The sequence below is a fragment of the Delphinus delphis genome, chromosome 2 (genome assembly GCF_949987515.2).
Source record: "Delphinus delphis chromosome 2, mDelDel1.2, whole genome shotgun sequence".
Taxonomy (NCBI): Eukaryota; Metazoa; Chordata; class Mammalia; order Artiodactyla; family Delphinidae; genus Delphinus; species Delphinus delphis.
The window spans coordinates 142,932,771-142,954,256 of record NC_082684.1 but is presented as its reverse complement, the minus strand read 5'-3'; the positions used below and the strand labels follow the sequence as shown (position 1 = coordinate 142,954,256).

The following is a 21,486-nucleotide window of genomic DNA, read 5'->3' as shown; positions in this document are numbered from 1 at the left end:
ATGTTCTTGCTTTAGGGCCTTTGCACTGGCTGTTCTTGCTGTTTCAAATGTACTGCGCAGACACCTGCAGGGTTTACCTCTCATCCGATTCAGATCTCTTCTCAGATGTCACTTCATCAGAAGTGACTTTTGTGACCAACCTATAAGAAAGAACTACCTCCCTTCCCCTTTACACTGCTTTATTTTCATTTATATCACTAATCGAAGCTGACATATATATGCTTATTCTATTTCCATCCACTAAAACAGACGTTCCCTCAAGATAGGACTTTTGCTCAGTTATATATTTACCATCTAGAACAATGCCTAGTATGAATTCAATAAGTATTTGTTAGTGAATAAATAACCTGGTGATATGTCAAAATGCGAATATCAAACTGTATTGCACTTAGATACATTTAGAATAGGTTTTCTACTTTACTGAGGAAAGTGAAGCAATGAAAACTTCAACTCTCAAAACTACATCTAACCACCTACCAATATCTACACCCACATACTCTGCCTGTCACTATAGTCAAACTATCCATGCTGTTACCTAAATACAATCCTTCTAACTGTGGATCTGGTCCTATCCCCCCTGTTACAGACAGGGTATTTTTCCAACAATTCAATTATTCCTTCTATCCCTATCAAATTTCCCATCTCTACAGATCCTTCCCATCAGCAAACAAACAGGCAGCACTTCTCCCATCTTAAAAAAAATAGTCTCAACTCGCTTCTCTGGCCAGCTACACTCTATTTCTCTATTCCTCTTTGCAGCAAAAACTCCTGAGTTGTCTGTACTCACTGTCTCTCTTTCCTTTTCTCACATTTTCTCTTAAACTCACTCCTTATACATTTGCCTCAAGCACTCAAATGAAACATGGTGAAAGTCACCGGTGGCAATGCTAAAACTAATAATCCTCAATTCTTAGTTCTCACCAGACTTAATCATTTGACATGGCTGATTACTCCCTCCTCTTTGATAAAGGATCTTGGCTTAGCTTCTGGGACAGTACACTTTTTGGGTTGTTCTCTTAAACGCACTGGTTCATCCTTCTCAATATTGTTTGTTGGTTGAGGCTCTTCTCCCTTAACTCTTAATGTCACAAGACACCGCTTTGGTTCTCTGCTTTCCGTCTACACTTGTTCCTTGGTGATATTGCTTTGTGTCATGGTTTTACATACCATTGCTGATGATTCCCAAATTCATATACTAGAACCGACCTTGCCCTGAACTCTCACTCCTGGATCCAACTGCCTACTCAACATCTCTATGTGCTGTCCTTCCCATCTCCGCTGATGTAACTCCATACCTCTATGGGCTTAGGCAAAAACCTTCGAAGTTATTCCCGACCACCCCTCCCTACCCCCAGTCTGGCCATCTTACCTCCACATCCAATCCCTAGCATAACCTGTAAACTCTACCTTCAATATGGATTCAGAATCCAACCATTCCTCACCATGTCCATTGTTATCACCCTGGTATGTGCCACCATCACCTGTCATTGGGATTCCTGAAATGCTTCCTAACTGCTTTCCCTGCTTCCATGCTTGCCCCCGAGATTCTAATCCCAATTCAGCAGTCAGGTGATCTTTTAAAACACAGGTTAGAACATATCTCTTCTCTGTGCAAACCTCCCATGGTTTCCATTTCATTCAGTCCTTATAATAATCTGGCTACCCATTATCTCACTGACCTCATTTGCCATCTCCCCCTTGTTCTTGCCCTTCTCCAGACACACTGGCTTCTCCTTGTTTTTCTTAGAACATGACAGACATGTTCCTGCCTATGTAAGCCTTTGTAAAGACTGTCCTTTTCACCCGGAATGCTCTTCTCCCAGATATCCTCTTGTTTTTCTTAATTCCTTCAAGTATAGCACATACTTAATGAGGCCTAAACAGACCACCACATTTAAAACCCCAACTCCCACCTCCACTCTGGAACTGCCCAATCCCCCTCACCCTGCTATGTTTCTTTGATGGCACCATCACCTTCTAACATGTTATACAGTTTCCTTAGTTTATGTTTATTTTCTGCATCCTTCAACAGACTGTACGACCTTACCAGGACAGGGACTTTTGTCTGTTTTTGTTCACTGAAGTAAACCAGGCGTCTAGAACAAACACTACGTGAGACGTTAATAGGAGACAATGAAATATTTGTTCAATAAATAAATGAACACAAAAAAATCAGTTAGTAAAATGTATGTGGGTAGCTGAGGGGGGATAAAAAGGGCAAGAAGGGGTCCCAGTAAGAAGATATAAACTTGACAAAGTGAGAGTACAGAATCTTGTGTCCTGCCCATTTAACAAAAGTCTTAGAGTTACCAGAAAATAACTATAAGTTAATAATGAATTATCAGAAAGAGAAATAAGCCCATTTACGATTGCATCAAAAAGAACAAGATACTTAGAAATAAATTTAGCCAAAGAGAAATAAATTTAGCCAAAGAGATGAAAGACCTGGACATTGAAAACTATATGACAATGATGAAAGAAACTGAATATGACACAAATGAACAGAAAGAAATTCCATGCACGTGGACTTGAAGAATCAGTATTATTAAAATATCCATACTACCTAGAGCAATCTACAGTTTCAACACAATTCCTATCAAAATTCCAATGGCATTTTTCAAACAAATAGAACAAACAGTCCTAAAATATATATGAATCCACAAAGACGCCAAAATGCCAAAGCAATCTTGAGAAAGAAGGACAAAGCTCGAGGCATCATGTTTGCTGATATCTAATTCTATCACAAAGCTATAGTAATCAAAACAGTACATTACTGCCATAAAAACAGATGTTAGATGAATGGAATACAATAAAGAGCCCAGAAATAAACTTACACATGTACGGTCAAGTAATTAACAACAAAGGAGGCGAGAATGTACAATTGGGAGAGCTTCCCTGATGGTGCAGTGGTTAAGAATCTGCCTGCCAATGCAGGGGAATGGGTTCGAGTCCTGGTCTGGGAAGATCCCACATGCCGCGGAGCAACTAAGCCCATGCGCCACAGCTACTGAGCCTGCGCTCTAGATAGAGCCCCCCGCGCCACAACTACTGAGCCTGCGTGCCGCAACTACTGAAGCCTGTGCGCCTAGAGCCTGTACTCTGCAACAAGAGAACCCACTGCAATGAGACGCCCGTGCACCGCAATGAAAAAGTAGCCCCTGCTCTCTGCAACTAGAGAAAGACCGCGTGCAGCAACAAAGACCCAACACAGGGAGGGAGGGAGGGAGGGAAGGAAGGAAGGGAGGGAGGGAGGGAGGGAGGGAGGGAGGGAGGAAGGACGGACGGACAATGGGGAAAGGACAGTCTCTTCAATAAAGGGTGCTAGGAAAACTGGGCATCCACATCCAAGAAAAAAGACACTGGACCATTATCATACACCATACACAAAACTGAACTCAAAATGGATTAAAGGCTTGAAATGTAAGACCTAATACCATAAAACCCCTAAAACTCCTAGAAGAAAACATAGGTGGTAAGCTCCTTGACACAGGTCTTGGTGATGATTTTTTGAATCTGACACCAAAAGCAATAAAAGCAAAAATAAATAAATGGGACAGGATAATACTAAAAAGCTTATGCACAGCAAAGGAAACCATAAAAAAAATAGGCTACCTACTGAATGGGGAAAAATATTTGCAAATCATGTATCTCATATAGGCCTGATATCCAAAATATATAAAGAATACATAAAACTCAATAGTAAAAAAACAAACAATCCAATTAAAAATTGGACAGAACATTGCAGCAACATGGATGGACCTAGAGATGATCATATTAAGTGAAGTCAGACAGAGTAAGACAAAATATCATACGATATCACTTACATGCGGAATCTAAAAAATGATATAAATAAACTTATTTACAAAACAGAAATCAACTCACAGACAGAAAACAAACTTATGGTTACCAAAGGAATTGGGGAGGGGAGGGAGCAGGGGATGAATTAGGAGTTTGGGATTAACATATACACAATACTACATATAAAATAGGTAAGCAACAAGGACCTACTGTATAGCAAAGGAAATTATACTCAACATCTTGTAATAACCTATAAGGGAAAAGAACTTGAAAATACATATATATTTATAATATATATATAACTGAATCACTTTGCTGTACACTTGAAACTAACACAATGTTGTAAATTAACTATACTTCTATAAAAAAAATTGGGCAAAGGATGTGAACACTTTTCCAAAGAACATATACAGATGGCCAACAGGTACATGAAAAGCTGCTCAACATCACTAATTACCAGGGAAATGCAAATCAAAACCACAGTGAAATATCACCTCACACCTGTTAAAATAACTTATCAAAATGACAATTAATAGCAAGTGTTGGTGAAGATGTGGATTAAAGGGAACCCTTGTGCATTGTTGGTAGGCATGCAAAATGTGGTGCAGCCACTATGGAAAAGTATGGACGTTTCTGAAAAAAGTAAAAGAGAACTCCCATATGATCCAACAATTCCACTTTGGAGTACTTATCCGAAGAAAAAGAAAACACTAACTGGAAAAGATATATGCACCCACATGTTCACTGTAGCACTATTCACAATAGCCAAGATATGAAAACAACTTAAGTGTCCATCAAAGGATGAATGGATAAAGAAACTGTGGGATGGGAGACAAGATGGCAGAGTAGAAGAAGGACATGGGTTCACCTCCTCTCACAAAAACACTGAAATCACAACTAACTGCTGAACAACTATTGACAAAAAAAGACTGGAACCTACCGAAAAAGATATCCTACATCCAAAGACAAAGAAGAAGCCACACTGAGATGGCAGGATGGGCACAATCGCAATAAAATCAAATCCCATACCCAATGGGTGGGCGATCCACAAACTGGAAAATAATGATTACCACAGAGGTTATCTCATAGGAGTCAAAGTTCTGAGCCCCACATCAGGCTCCCCAGCCTGGGGGTCTGGCAATGGGAGGAGGAGCCCCCAGAGCATCTGGCTTTGAGCGTCTGTGGCGTTTGACTGCAGGAATTCCACAGGACTGGGGGAGACAGAAACTCCACTCTTAGCACACACAAGGTCTTGTGCACACCAGGACCCAGGAGAAAAAGCAGTGAACTCACGGGATCCTGGGCCAGACCTACCTGCTAGTATTGGAGGGTCTCCTGTAGAGGCAGGGAGCAGCTGTGGCTCACTGCAGGTACAAAAACACAGGTGGAGGTAGTTCTGGGGAGTACTCATTGGTATGGGCCCTCCTACAGGCCGCCATTTTCTCACCAACAGTTGGCCCCACCCAACACCCTCTAGGCTCTAGTGCGGGGACACCTCCGGCCAAAGAACTGACAGGGTGGGAACACATCCCACCCATCAGCAGACAGGCTGCCAAAAGTCATCCTGAGCCCACAGCTGCCTGCTAAACACACCTCTTTTTTTTTTTTTTTTTTTTGTGGTACGCAGGCCTCTCACTGTTGTGGCCTCTTCCGTTGCGGAGCACAGGCTCCGGACGCGCGGGCTCAGCAGCCATGGCTCAAGGGCCTAGCCGCTCCGTGGCATGTGGGATCTTCCCTGACTGGGGCACGAACCCGCGTCCCCTGCATCGGCAGGTGGACTCTCAACCACTGCGCCACGAGGGAAGCCCTAAACACACCTCTTGACACAGCCCTGCCCACCAGAGGGACAAGACCCAGCTGCACCCATCACTGGGCAGGAACCAGTCCCTCCCACCAGGAAACGTGCAAAAGCCTCTTAGATCAGCCTCATCCACAAGGGGGCAGAAGCAGAAGCAAGAAGAACTACAACTCTGCAGCCTGTGGAACAGGCCCACAATACAGAAAGTTAGACAAAATGCAATATTGGAGAAATATGTCCCAGACGAAAAAACAAAATAAAGCCCCAGAAGAACAACTAAATGAAGTGGAGATAGGCAATCTACCCAAAAAAGAATTCAGAGTAACTATGGTGAAGACGATCCAAGATCTCGGAAAAAGAATGGAAGCACAGACCTAAAAGATGCAAGAAATGTTTAAGAGCAAGCTAGAAGATCTAAAGAAGAAACAAACAGAAATGAACAATAAAATAACTGAAATGAAACTACACTGGAAGGAATAAATAGCAGAATAAACGAGGCAGAAGAACTGATAAGGGAGCTGGAAGAAGGAATGGCGGAAATGACTGCCACAGAACAGAGAAAAAAGAATGAAAAAAAAATAGGACAGTTTAAGAGACCTCTGAGACTTTGTTAGATGCACCAACATTCACATTATATGAGTGCCAGAAGGATAAGAGACAGAAGACACCTGAGAAAATATTTGAAGAGATTAATAGCTGAAAAATTCCCTAACATGGGAAAGGAAAAAGTCACCCAAGTCCAGGAAGCACAGAGTCCCATAAAGGATTAAACCCAAGGAGGAACACGCCAAGACACATAGTAATGAAACTGACAAAAATTAAACACACAAAAAATATTAAAAGCAACAAGGGAAAAGCAACAAATAACATACAAGAGAATTCCCATAAGGTTATCAGTTAATTTTTCAGCAAAAACTGCAGACTAGAAGGGAGTGGCAAAATATATTTAAAGTGATGAAAGGTAAGAACCTACAACCAAGAATACTCTACCCAGCAAGGCTCTCATTCAGATTCGACAACAAAATCAAAAGCTTCACACAGGCAACAGCTAAGAGAATTCAGCACCACCAGACCAGCTTTGCAAAAAATGCTAAAGAAAGTTCTCTAGGTAGACAAGAAAAGGCCTCAATGAGAAACAGGAAAATTACAAATGGAAAAGCTCACTGTTAAAGGCAAACATACAGTAAAGGTAGGAAATCATCCACACACAAATATGATATCGAAATCAGCAATTCGATATATCAAAAATATGATATCGAAATCAGCACAAATACAGGATATGGGAAATACATTTGAAATTAAGACCAGCAACAGAAAACAATCTTGTTTATATATAGACTGCTATATCAAAGCCTCATGGTAATCACAAACTGAAAATCTACAATAGATACACACACAAAAAAGAAAAAAGGATCCAAACACAACACTAAAGTTAGTCATCAAAAGAGAAGAGAACAAAAGAGGAATGGGAGAAAAAAGACCTAAAAAAAAAAAATCCAAAACAATTAAGAAAATGCCAATAAGAACATACATAAAGATAATTACCTTAAATGTAAATGGATTAAATGCTCCAACCAAAACACAAAGACTGGATGAATGAATACAAAAACAAGACCCCATATACACACAGTCTACAAGAGATCCACTTCAGACCTAGGGACACATACAGACAGAAAGTGAAGGGACGGAAAAAGATACTGCATGCAAATGGAAATTAAAAGAAATCTGGAGTAGCAATACTCATATCAGATAAAACAGACTTTAAAATAAAGAATGTTACAAGAGACAAGGAAGGACACTACATAATGATCAAGGGATCAATCCAAGATATGACAATTGTAAATACATATGCACCCAACACAGGAGCTCCTCAATATATGAGGCAAATGCTAACAGGCATAAAAGGGGAAATCAACAGAAACACAATAATAGTGGGGGACTTTAACACTCCAGATTCATCAATGAACAGATCATCCAGACAGAAACTCAATGAGGAAACACAGGCCTTAAATAACACATTAGACTTAATTGATATTTATAGAGCATTCCATCCAAAAGCAGCAGCATATGCATTCTTTTCAAGTGCACATGGTACACTGTCCAGGATTGATCACATCTTGGGCCACAAAGTGAACCTCAGTAAATTTAGGAAAACTGAAATCATATCAAGCATCTTTTCTGACAACGCTATGAGATTAGAAATCAACTCTAAGAAAAAAACTATAAAAAACACAAACACATGGAGGCTAAACAATATGCTACTAAACAACCAATGGATCACTGAAGAAATCAAAGAGGAAATCAAAAAATACCTACAGACAACTGAAAGTGAAAGCACGACGATCCAAAACCTATGGCACGTAGCAAAAGCAGTTCTAAGAGGGGAGTTTATAGCACTACAATTTTACCTCAGGAAATAAGAAACATCTCAAACACCTAAAGCAACTAGAGAAAGAAGAACAAACAAAACTGCAAGTCAGTATAAGGAAAGAAATAAAGATGAGAGCATAAGTAAGTGAAATACAGATGAAGAAAATGACAGAAAAGATCAATGAAACTAAAAGCTGGTTCTCTGAAAAGATGAACCTGATAAACCTTTAGCCAGACTCATCAAGAAAAAAAGGGAGAGGGCTCAAATCAATAAAATTAGAAATGGACATAGTGAGAGAATGGCATGGACATATATACACTATCAAACGTAAAATAGACAGCTAGTGGGAAGCAGCCGCATAGCACAGGGAGATTATCTCGATGCTTTGTGACCACCTAGAGGGGTAGGATAGGGAGGGTGGGAGGGACGGAGACGCAAGAGGGAAGAGATATGGGAACATATGTATATGTGTAACTGATTCACTTTGTTATAAAGCAGAAACTAACACACCATTGTAAAGCAATTACACTCCAATAAAGATGTTAAAAAAAAAATGAAAACTGAGAAGTTACAATGGACACCACAGAAATACAAAGGATTGTAAGAGACTACTACAAGCAACTATATGCCAATAAACTGGACAAATTCTTGGTAAGGTACAACTTTCCAAGACTGAACCAGGAAGAATTAGAAAATATAAACAGACCAATCACAAGTAGTGAAATTGAAACTGTAATTAAAAACTTCTAACAAACAAAAGTCCAAGACCAGATGGCTTCAGAGGCAAATTCTATCAACCACTTAGAGAAGAGTTAACACCTATCCTTCTGAAACTATTCCCCAAAATTGCAGAGGAACACTCCCAAACACATTCTATGAGGCCACCATCACCCTGATACCCAAACCAGATAAAGATACCACAAAAAAAGAAAATTACAGGCCGATATGACAGATGAACATAGATACAAAATTCCTCAAGAAAACACTAGCAAACCAAATCCAACAACACATTAAAAGGATCATACATCATGATCAAGTGGGATTTATGCCAGGGATGCAAGGATTCTTCAATATCCACAAATCAATCAGTGTGATACACCACACCAATAAATTGAAGCATAAAAACCATATGATCATCTCAACAGATGCAGAAAACACTTAACAAAATTCAACACCCATTTATGATAAGAACTCTCCAGAAAGTGGGCATAGAGGGAACCTACCTCAACATAATAAAGGCCATCTATAACAAACCTACAGTTAACATCATACTGAATGGTGAAAAGCTGAAAGCATTTCCTCTAAGATAGGAACAAGACAAGGCTGTCCACTCTCACCACTTTTTTTTTTTTTTTTGCAGTACGCGGGCCTCTCACTGTCACGGCCTCTCCCGTTGCGGAGCACAGGCTCTGGACGCGCAGGCTCAGTGGCCATGGCTCACGGGCCCAGCCGCTCCGTGGCATGTGAGATCCTCCCGGGCCGGGGCACGAACCCGTGTCCCCTGCATCGGCAGGCAGACTCTCAACCACTGCGCCACCAGGGAAGCCCTCTCACCACTTTTATTCAACATAGTTTTGGAAGTCCTAGCCATGGCAATCAGAGAAGAAAAAGAAATAAAAGGAATCCAAATTGGAAAAGAAAAAAAAATAAAACTGTCACTGTTTGCAGATGACATGATACTATACATAGAAAATCCTAAAGATGCTACCAGGAAACTGCTAGAGCTCATCAATGAATCTGGTAAAATTGTAGCACGCAAAATTAATACACAGAAATCTGATGCGTTTCTATACACTAACAACGAAAGAGCAGAAGGAGAAATTAAAGAAACAATCCCATTTACCATCGCATCAAAAAGAATAAAATATCTAGGAATAAATCTGCCTGAGGCAAAAGACCTGTACTCTGAAAACTATAAAACGCTGATGAAAGAACTTGAAGATGACACAAACACATGGAGAGATATAACATGTTCTTGGATTGGAAAAATCAACATTGTCCAAATGACTATACTAACTGGGACAATCTACAGATTCAATGCAATCCCTATCAAATTATCAATGACATTTTTCACAGAACTAGAACAAAAAATTTCACAATTTGTATGGAAACACAAAAGACCCCGAATAGCCAAAGCAATCTTGAGAAAGAAAAATGGAGCTGTGGGAATCGGGCTCCCTGACTTCAAAGTGTGCTGCAAAGCTGTAGTAATCAGAACAGTATAGTACTGGCAAAAAACCAGAAATATACATCAATGGAACAGGATGGAAAGTCCAGAAATAAACCCATGCACCCATGGTCAACTAGTCTATGACAAAGGAGGCAAGAATATACAATGGAGAAAAGACTGTCTCTTCAGTAAGTGGTGTTGGGAAAACTGGACAGCTACATGTAAAAGAATGAAATTACAACACTCTCTAACAGCAGACACAAAAATAAACTTGACATGGATTAAAGACCTGCATGTAAGACCGGATATTATAAAACTCTTAGAGGAAAACATAGGCAGAACACTCTCTGACATAAATCACAGCAGTATCTTTTTTGACCCACCTTTTAGAGTAATGAAAATAAAGACAAAAATGAACAGGTGGGACCTAATTAAACTTAAAAGCTTTTGCACAGCAAAGGAAACCATAAACAAAACGAAAATAACCCAGAGAATAGGAGAAAATATTTGCAAACGAGGCGATCTACAAAGGATTAATCTCCAAAATATCCAAACAGCTCATGCAGCTCAATATACAAAACAAAGAAAACAATCAAACAATGGGCAGAAGATCAAAATGGATGTTTCTTCAAAGAGGACATACAGATTGCCAAGAAGCACATGAAAAGATGCTCAAGATCACTGGTTATTGGAGAAATGCAGATCAAAGCTGCAATAAGGTATCACCTCACACCGGTCAGAATGGGCATCATCAAAAAAATCTACGAACAATAAATGCTGGAGAGGGTGTGGAGAAAAGGGAACCCTCCTACACTGATGGTGCACCCATTATGGAGAACAGTGTGGAGGTTCCTTAAAAAACTGAATATATTGGGCTTCCCTGGTGGCACAGTGGTTGCGAATCTGCTTGCCGATGCAGGGGACACGGGTTCGTGCCCCGGTCCGGGAAGATCCCACATGCTCCGAAGCGGCTGGGCCCATGAGCCATGGCCACTGAGCCTGCGCGTCCAGAGCCTGTGCTCTGCAACGGAAGACGCCACAACAGTGAGAGGCCCGTGTACTGCAAAACAAAACGAAAGTGAATATAGAGCTGCCACATGATCCAGCAATCCCACTCCTGGTCATATAATTGGAGAAAACTGTAATTCAAAAAGATACATGCACCCCAGTGTTCATTACAGAATTATTTACAATAGCCAGGACACAGAAGCAACCTAAACGTCCACTGACAGAGGAGTGGATAAAAAAGATATGGCATATATACAATGGAATATTACTCAGCCACAAAAATAGAATGAAATAGGGAGAGAGGGGGAAGATGGCGAAAGAGTAAGACACGGAGATCACCTTCCTCCCCACAGACACATGAGAAACACATCTACACGTGGAACAACTCCTACAGAACACCTACTGAATGATGGCAGAAGACCTCAGACCTCCCAAAAAGCTAGAAACTCCCCCACGTACCTGAGTAGGGCAAAAGAAAAAAGAATAGAGACAAAACAATAGGGACAGGACCTGCACCAGTGGGAGGGAGCCATGAAGGAGGAAAGGTTTCCACACACTAGAAGCCCCTTCACAGGCGGAGACTGCGGGTGGCGGATGGGGGGAGCTTTGGGGTCGCAGAGGAGAGCGCAGCAACAGGGGTGCAGAGGGCAAAGCGGAGAGATTTCCGCACAGAGAATCGGTGCTGACCAGCACTCATCAGCCCGAGAGGCTTGTCTGCTCACCTGCCAGGATGGGCGGGGCTGGGAGCTGAGGCTCGGGCTTTGGTCGGAACACAGGGAGAGGACTGGGGTTGGCGGCGTGAACGCAGCCTGCATGGGGTTAGTGCGCCACAGCTAGCCGGGAGGGAGTCCGGGAAAAAGTCTGGACCTGCCGAAGAGGCAAGAGCCTTTTTCTTCCCTCTGTTTCCTGGTGCTCGAGGAGAGGGGATTAAGAGCACTGCTTAAAGGAGCTCCAGAGACGGGAGCCAGCCGCGGCTAAAAGCGCGGACCCCAGAGACGGGCAGGAGACGCTAAGGCTGCTGCTGCCGCCACCAAGAAGCCTGTGTGCGAGCACAGGTCACTCTCCACACCCCCCTTCCGGGGAGCCTGTGCAGCCCGCCACTGCCAGGGTCCCGGGATCCAGGGACAACTTCCCTGGTAAAACGCACGGCGCGCTTCAGGCTGCTGCTGCGTCACGCCGGCCTCTGACGCTGCAGGCTCACCCCGCGCTCCGTACCCCTCCCTCCCCCGAGCCTGAGTGAGCCAGAGCCCCCGAATCAGCGTCTCCTTTAACCCCATCCTGTCTGAGCGAAGAAGAGACGCCCTCCGGCGACCTACACGCAGAGACGGGGCCAAATCCAAAGCTGAACCCTGGGAGCTGTGCGAACAAAGAAGAGAAAGGGAAATCTCTCCTGGCAGCCTCAGGAGCAGCAGATTAAATCTCCACAATCAACTTGATGTACCCTGCATCTGTGGAATACATGAACAGACAACGAATCATCCCAAATTGAGGAGGTGGAATTTGAGAGCAAGATTTATTATTTTTTCCCCTTTTCCTCTTTTTGTGAGTGTGTATGTGTATGCTTCTGTGTGAGAGTTTGTCTGTATAGCTTTGCTTTCACCATTTGTCCTAGGGTTCTATCCATCCATTTTTTTTTACTTAAAAAACTTTTTTTCTTAATATTTTTTATTTTAATAACTTTATTTTACCTTATTTTATTTTCCTTTATCCTTTCTTTCTCTCTCTCTCTCTCTCTCTCCCTCCCTCCCTCTCTTTCTTTCTTTCTTTCTACTCTTTCTCCCTTTTATTTTGAGCCATGTGGATGAAAGGATCTTGGTGCTGCAACCAGGAGTCAGTGCTGTGCCTCTGAGGTGGGAGAACCAATTTCAAGACACTGGTCCACAAGAGACCTCCCAGCTCCACGTAATATCAAACGGCGAAAATCTCCCAGAGATCTCCATCTCAACACCGGCACCCAGCTTCACTCAATGACCGGCAAGCTACAGTGCTGGACACCCTATGCCAAACAACTAGCAAGACAGGAACACAACCCCACCTATTAGCAGAGAGGCTGCCTAAAATCATAATAAGTCCACAGACACCCCAAAACACACCGCCAGACGTGGACCTGCCCACCAGAAAGGCAAGATCCAGCCTCATCCACCAGAACACAGGCACGAGTCCCCTCCACAAGGAAGCCTACACAACCCACTGAACCAACTTTAGCCACTGGGGACAGACACCAAAAACAACAAGAACTACGAACCTGCAGCCTGCAAAAAGGAGACCCCAAACACAGTAAGATAAGCAAAATGAGAAGACAGAAAAACACACAGCAGATGAAGGAGCAAGATAAAAACCCACCAGACCTAACAAATGAAGAGGAAACAGGCAGTCTACCTGAAAAAGAATTCAGAATAATGATAGTAAAGATGTTCCAAAATCTTGGAACTAGAATAGACAAAATGCAAGAACATTTAACAAGGACCTAGAAGAACTAAACATGAAACAACCAATGATGAACACCACAATAAATGAAATTAAAAATACTCTACATGGGATCAATAGCAGAATAACTGAGGCAGAAGAACGGATAAGTGACCTGGAAGATAAAATAGTGGAAATAACTACAGCAGAGCAGAATAAAGAAAAAAGAATGAAAAGAACTGAGGACAGTCTCAGAGACCTCTGGGACAACATTAAACGCACCAACATTCGAATTATAGGGGTCCCAGAAGAAGAAGAGAAAAAGAAAGGGACTGAGAAAATATTTGAAGAGATTATAGTTGAAAACTTCCCTAATATGGGAAAAGAAATAGTTAATCAAGTCCAGGAAGCACAGAGAGTCCCATACAGGATAAATCCAAGGAGAAACACGCCAAGACACATATTAATCAAACTGTCAAAAATTAAATACAAAGAAAACATATTAAAAGCAGCAAGGGAAAAACAACAAATAACACACAAGGGAATCCCCATAAGGTTAACAGCTGATCTTTCAGCAGAAACTCTGCAAGCCAGAAGAGAGTGGCAGGACGTATTTAAAGTGATGAAGGAGAAAAACCTACAACCAAGATTATTCTACCCAGTAAGGATCTCATTCAGATTCGACAGAGAAATTAAAACCTTTACAGACAAGCAAAAACTGAGAGTTCAGCACCACCAAACCAGCTTTACAACAAATGCTAAAGGATCTTCTCTAGGAAAGAAACACAAGAGAAGGAAAAGACCTATAATAACAAACCAAAAACAATTAAGAAAATGGGAATAGGAACATACATATCAATAATTATGTTAACTGTAAATGGATTAAATGCTCCCACCAAAAGACACAGATTGGCTGAATGGATACAAAAACAAGACCCGTATATATGCTGTCTACAAAAGACCCACTTCAGACCTAGAGACACATACAGACTGAAAGTGAGGGGCTGGGAAAAGATATTCCATGCAAATGGAAACCAAAAGAAAGCTGGAGTAGCAAATGTCATATCAGACAAAATAGACTTTAAAATAAAGACTATTAGAAGAGACAAAGAAGGACACTACATAATGATCAAGGGATCGATCCAAGAAGAAGATGTAACAATTGTAAATGTTTATGCACCCAACGTAGGAGCACCTCAATACATAAGGCAAATACTAACAGCCATAAAAGGGGAAATCGACAGTAACACATTCATAGTAGGGGACTTCAACACCCCACTTTCACCAATGGACAGATCATCCAAAATGAAAATAAATAAGGAAACACAAGCTTTAAACGATACATTAAACAAGATAGACTTAATATTTATAGGACATTCCATCCAAAAACAACAGAATACACATTTTTCTCAAGTACTCATGGAACATTCTCCAGGACAGATCATATCTTGGGTCACAAATCAAGCCTTGGTAAATTTAAGAAATTTGAAATTGCATCAAGTATCTTTCCCGACCACAATGCTATGAGACTAGATATCAATTACAGGAAAAGATCTGTAAAAAATACAAACACATGGAGGCTAAACAATACACTACTTAATAACGAACGGATCACTGAAGAAATCAAAGAGGAAATTAAAAAATACCTAGAAACAAATGACAATGGAGACACGACAACCCAAAACCTATGGGATGCAGCAAAAGCAGTTCTAACAGGAAAGTTTACAGCAATACAATCCTACCTTAATAAACAGGAAACATCTCGAATAAACAACCTAAGCTTGCACCTAAAGCAATTAGAGAAAGGAGAACAAAAAACCCCCAAAGTTAGCAGAAGGAAAGAAATCATAAAGATCAGATCATAAATAAATGAAAAAGAAATGAAGGAAATGATACCAAAGATCAATAAAAAAGCTGGTTCTTTGAGAAGATAAACAAAATTGATAAACCATTAGCCAAACTCATCAAGAAAAAAAGGGAGAAGACTCAAATCAATAGAATTAGAAATGAAAAAGGAGAAGTAACAACTGACACTGCTGAAATACAAAAGATCATGAGAAATTACTACAAGCAACTCTATGCCAATAAAATGGACAACCTGGAAGAAATGGACAAATTCTTAGAAATGCACAACCTTCTGAGCTGAACCAGGAAGAAATAGAAAATATAAACAGACCAATCACAAGCACTGAAATTGAGACTGTGATTAAAAATCTTCCAACAAACAAAAGCCCAGAACCAGATTGCTTCAGAGGCGAATTCTATCAAACATTTAGAGAAGTGCGAACACCTAGCCTTCTCAAACTCTTCCAAAATATAGCAGAGGGAGGAACACTCCCAAATTCATTCTACGAGGCCACCATCACCCTGATACCAACACCAGACAAGGATGTCACAAAGAAAGAAAACTACAGGCCAATATCACTGATAAACATAGATGCAAAAATCCTCAACAAAATACTAGCAAACAGAATCCAACAGCACATTAAAAGGATCATACACCATGATCAAGTGGCGTTTATTCCAGGAATGCAAGGATTCTTCAATATACGCAAATCAATCAATGTGATACACCATATTAACAAACTGAAGGAGAAAAACCATATGGTCATCTCAATAGATGCAGAGAAAACTTTTGACAAAATTCAACACCCATTTATGATAAAAACCCTCCAGAAAGGAGGCATACAGGGAACTTTCCTCAACATAATAAAGGCCATATATGACAAATCCACAGCCAACATCATCCTCAATGGTGAAAAACTGAAAGCATTTCCACTAAGATCAGGAAGAAGACAAGGCTGCCCACTCTCACCACTCTTATTCAACATAGTTTTGGAAGTTTTCCCCACAGCAATCAGAGAAAAAAAGGAAATAAAAGGATTCCAAATCGGAAAAGAAGAAGTAAAGCTGTCACTGTTTGCAGATGACATGATACTATACATAGAGAATCCTAAAGATGCTACCAGAAAACTACTAGAGCTAATCAATGAATTTGATAAAGTAGAAGGATACAAAATTAATGCACAGAAATCTCTGGCATTCCTATACACTAATGATGAAAAATCTGAAAGTGAAATCAATAAAACACTCCCTTTTATCACTGCAACAAAAAGAATAAAACATCTAGGAATAAACCTACTTAAGGAGACAAAAGACCTGTATGCAGAAAATTATAAGACACTGATGAAAGAAATTAAAGATGATACAAATAGATGGAGATATATACCATGTGCTTGGATTGGAAGAATCAACATTGTCAAAATGACTCTACTACCCAGAGCAATCTACTGATTCAATGCAATCCCTATCAAACTACCACTGACATTTTTCACAGAACTAGAACAAAAAATTTCACAATTTGTATGGAAACACAAAAGACCACGAATAGCCAAAGCAATCTTGAGAACGAAAAACGGAGCTGGAGGAATCAGGCTCCCTGACTTCAGACTATACTACAAAGCTACAGTAATCAAGACAGTATGGTACTGGCACAAAAACAGAAAGATCAATGGAACAGGATAGAAAGCCCAGAGATAAACCCACGCACATATGGTCACCTTATCTTTGATAAAGGAGGCAGGAATGTACAGTGGAGAAAGGACAGCCTCTTCAATACGTGGTGCTGGGAAAACTGGACAAGTACATGTACAAGTTTGAGATTAGATCACTCCCTAACACCATAGACAAAAATAAGCTCAAAATGGATTAAAGACCTAAATGTAAGGCCAGACACTATCAAACTCTTAGAGAAAAACATAGGCAGAACACTCTATGACATAAATCACGGCAAGATCCTTTTTGACCCACCTCCTAGAGAAATGGAAATAAAAACAAAAATAAACAAATTGGACCTAATGCAACTTCAAAGCTTTTGCACAGCGAAGGAAACCATAAACAAAACCAAAAGACAACCCTCAGAATGGAAGAAAATATTTGCAAATGAAGCAACTGACAAAGGATTAATCTCCAAAATTTACAAGTAGCTCATGCACCTCAATAACAGAAAAACAAACAACTCAATCCAAAAACAGGCAGAAGACCTAAATAGACATTTCTCCAAAGAAGATATACAGACTGCCAACAAACACAAGAAAGAATGTTCAGCATCATTAATCATTAGAGAAATGCAAATCAAAACTACAGTGAGATATTATCTCACACCGGGCAGAATGGCCATCATCAAAAAATCTACACCAAAAAAAAGAAAAAAAAATCTACAAACAGGGCTTCCTGGTGGCGCAGTGGCTGAGAGTCCACCTGCCGATGCGGCGGACACGGGTTCGTGCCCCGGTCCGGGAAGATCCCACATGCCGTGGAGCGGCTGGGCCCGTGAGCCATGGCCGCTGGGCCTGCGCGTCCGGAACCTGTGCTCTGCAACGGGAGAGGCCACAACAGTGAGAGGCCCGCGTACCGCAAAAAAAAAAATAATAATCTAGAAACAATAAATGCTGGAGAGGGTGTGGAGAAAAGGGAACACTCTTGCACTGCTGGTGGGAATGTGAATTGGTACAGCCACTATGGAGAACAGTATGGAGGTTCCTTAAAAAACTAAAAATAGAACTACCATACAACCCAGCAATCCCACTACTAGGCATATACCCTGAGAAAACCATAATTCAAAAAGAGTCATGTACCAAAATGTTCACTGCAGCTCTATTTACAATAGCCCGGAGATGGAAACAGCCTAAGTGTCCATCATCGGATGAATGGATAAAGAAGATGTGGCACATATATACAATGGAATATTACTCAGCCATAAAAAGAAACGAAATTGAGCTATTTGTAATGAGGTGGATGGACCTAGAGTCTGTCATACAGAGTGAAGTAAGTCAGAAAGAGAAAGACAAATACCGTATGCTAACACGTGTGTATGGAATTTAAGAAAAAAAAAGGTCATGAAGAACCTAGGGGTAAGACAGGAATAAAGACACAGACCTACCAGAGAATGGACTTGAGGATATGGGGAGGGGGAAGGGTAAGCTTGGACAAAGTGAGAGAGTGGCATGGACATATATACACTACCAAACGTAAAACAGATAGCTAGTGGGAAGCAGCCGCATAGCACAGGGAGATCAACTAGGTGCTTTGTGACCGCCTGGAGGGGTGGGATAGGGAGGGTGGGAGACGCAAGAGGGAAGAGACGTGGGAACATATGTATATGTATAACTGATTCACTTTGTTATAAAGCAGAAACTAACACACCATTGTAAAGTATGGATGGACCCAGAGATTGTCATACCGAGTGAAGCAAGTCAGACAACGACAAACATCATATGGTATCACTTATATGTGGAATCTCCAAAAATGGTACAAATGAACTTATTTACAAAACAGAAACAGTCACAGATGTAGAAAACAAATTTATGGTTACCAGGGGGAAAAGCGGGAGGATAAATTGGGACATTGGGATTGACATATACATATTACTATATATAAAACAGATAACTAGTAAGGACCTACTGTAAAGTACAGGGAACTCTACTCAATACTCTGTAATGACCTATATGGGAAAAGAATCTTAAAAAAAAAAGAAGTGGATATACGTATAACTGATTCACTTTGCTGTACACCTAAAACTAACATAACATTGTAAATCAACTATATCCCCCCCCCCAAAAAAAACCCCAAGAAGATACATGCACTTTTCTTTCACTGCAGCATTATTTACAATAGCCAAGATACACAAACAATCAAAGTGTCCATCCAGGGATGAATAGATAAAAACAATGCGGAATATAGAATGGAATATTATTCAGACATTTAGAAAAATGTAATCCTGCCATTTGGGACAATGTGAATGGGCTTTGAGGTCATTACACCAAGTGAAGTCAGTCAGAGAAAAAAACACCATATGATCTCACTTACATGTGGAAACTAAAAAAAAAGAAGAAAATTAAGCTCATAGATAGAAAATTGAGGGTTGGGGAAAAGGATGGGTGAAACTACAAACTTGCAATTATAAAATAAGTAAGTCATGGGGATATAATGTACAGGATGGCGACCAGAGTTACTAATACTGCATTGCATATTTGAAAGTTGCTAAGAGAGTAGATCTTAAAAGTCCTCATCACATGAAAAAAAAATTTTTTGCAACTATGTTTGGTGACGGATGTTAACTAGACTTATTGTGGTGATCTTTTCACAATGTATACAAACATTGAATCATTATGCTGTACACCTGAAAGTAATGTAGTTAAGTTATATGTCCATTATACCTCAATAAAAAATAATTTTAGAAATAGCTATGTTATTTAAATGTTTGTTTAAATTACTTGCTTTAATTAATCTCAGATTTCTAAAAATTCCTTGTGAAATGTTTAATTCTTTCAGATGTGGTATGAGCCACGTAAATTTAGTACTACTCCATTTTGCAGTTTAGAAAATTAAAGTAGAAGGCTCCACATTCGGAAGTAACCTCACAGTCCTAGTCTTTCTTGAGCAAACCATCCAGTTTAAATTCATTCCGGTACGAGTTCACATGAGGTTGGAAAGCGGACTTCAAGCACCAAGACACACAAGAATGAGACACTTAAGAAACGGGCCGCCCCCCCCCCCCGCAAGCCCGCCCCGATACTGTGGGGAAAAATCACCATGTAAGCTTTAAGACTTTCACCTGGCTAAAAATACGGTGCTGGGCTGAGGACCCCTGCCCCCCAACCCCCCACCCTCCGGACTGTTCACATGGCGCCCCGAGTACAACAAGCCTCCCGGCCGCCTCCTTTTCCTTCCCTTCCCACCCCGGGAAGCGCCGCGAGGCCATCCCGGCAGCGAAGTCGGTAACGGGCCGAACCCAGGCCGAAAAGGCCCTCGCAGAAGACCCAACGGACGCAATGCCTGCTCTGAATGGTGGCAGGGAGCGCGGGCAGGCTCACCAAGTACCTGTGGAAAAGGCGCTTCCCGCGTCGGAGGCAACAGAAGTGGTTCGGCCAGGAAACCAGCAAGAGACACCTACTTCGCCAGAGTACCTCTCGTTCCGCCGCAGATAAAGCGGCGCTGGGTCGGCGTCCCGGAAGCACTCGCAGAAGTTGGAAATGACGTAGGCCCGTGAGCCCCGCCCATTCCTGCTCCCGCCAGCCACTCAAGTCTTGCGAGAGGGGAGGGATGTGGAGAGAGGAGCGTGGGGCCGCAGCTTTGAAGCCTCAGACCGCTAAACAGGTGTAGCTCCCAAGTAATTCACCAGTTTCAGTAAATCGTTAATGAGAGAATTACAATTTTACAGACTCTTCTCCACTGTTAGACGCACAATTACAAAACGTAAGGCAGTCACATTTTATGCCGCTAGTGTGTTCAGCGTAATACTGTTGAAGACCCAGTAATACAGAATTGAAGCCAAATTCTGAAAAGTTTATAGCCAAGTATTTAACGAAACAGTGCGGCAATTCATTTAACTCTGCAAGCGTTTAGTTTGTGAATCACAGAATTTCAATTCGGGAGAATCTGTATTTAAAATTTATGCTTAATGCAAGACAAATACTTCAGTTTGTATTTGCGTTTACGTAATCCCAAACGGTATTCTAACTGGATTAAAGGCAGCAGTAATGTGCGCAGCTGTTTGCCGTTAAGCAGTTGAACAGTGATTAAGGAGTAAATGCAAAACAACTGCAACCAACTTGAACCTCTGCGCAGGTCCATAGAGTAAACAGGTTATTTTTTATGCCATGTTTTCAGCCACTTATTGAACTGATTTCATTGGTGGATTCCCCATAACTAAAATAATTCTAAACTATGAAATACAAAGTGTGCTTATAGTTAAGATAATGTTTAAAATTGAAGCAGGATGAACTCTTCACCCCCTTGAATAGGAAGCAGCACCCAAACTACAGAAACAAAAGGTTTAAAACTATTTGAAAAGCTTACAAGATAAACTTTGTAAAAATTCAGTAGTGAAATGGGAGACAGAAAAATGTGACAAATGAGTCAAAACCAAAACTT

General features: G+C 41.0%; 1 protein-coding gene across 2 annotated transcripts in view; it reads right to left on the bottom strand.

Moving 5' to 3' along the window:
* Window positions 1–20,567, bottom strand: part of GTF2A2 (general transcription factor IIA subunit 2) — a 30,750-nt gene extending 10,183 nt beyond the window's left edge. Inside the window, exon 1 of one of the 2 annotated variants that reach the window (XM_060005873.1) lies at window positions 20,434–20,567. The gene's annotated coding sequence lies outside the window, so the exon portion shown is untranslated. Of the gene's footprint in view, window positions 1–20,426 lie in introns of both variants that reach the window. The other variant, XM_060005874.1, reaches the window with a different exon arrangement.
* Window positions 20,568–21,486: the final 919 nt, after the last annotated feature.